The sequence below is a fragment of the Arachis duranensis genome, chromosome 2 (assembly GCF_000817695.3).
Source record: "Arachis duranensis cultivar V14167 chromosome 2, aradu.V14167.gnm2.J7QH, whole genome shotgun sequence".
Lineage (NCBI taxonomy): Eukaryota > Viridiplantae > Streptophyta > Magnoliopsida > Fabales > Fabaceae > Arachis > Arachis duranensis.
The window spans coordinates 30,274,787-30,275,025 of record NC_029773.3 but is presented as its reverse complement, the minus strand read 5'-3'; positions in this window follow the sequence as shown (position 1 = coordinate 30,275,025).

Here is a 239-nt window from a genome sequence, read left to right as displayed (position 1 = left end):
CGAAAATTTTGGAGGGAAAACACCAAGGAACACCAAACTTAAAAATTTTAAGATCAAAACACAAGAAAGACTTAAGAACACCTTGAAGTTTCACAAGAACACCAAGAACAAAAGAAAGAACACCAAAGTTAAAATTTTTAGAAAACCAAGATAAATTTTCAAAAATTAAAGAAGGATCAACAAGAAAACACCAAACTTAAAGTTTGGCACAAGATTAAATCAAGAAAAATTATTTTTGA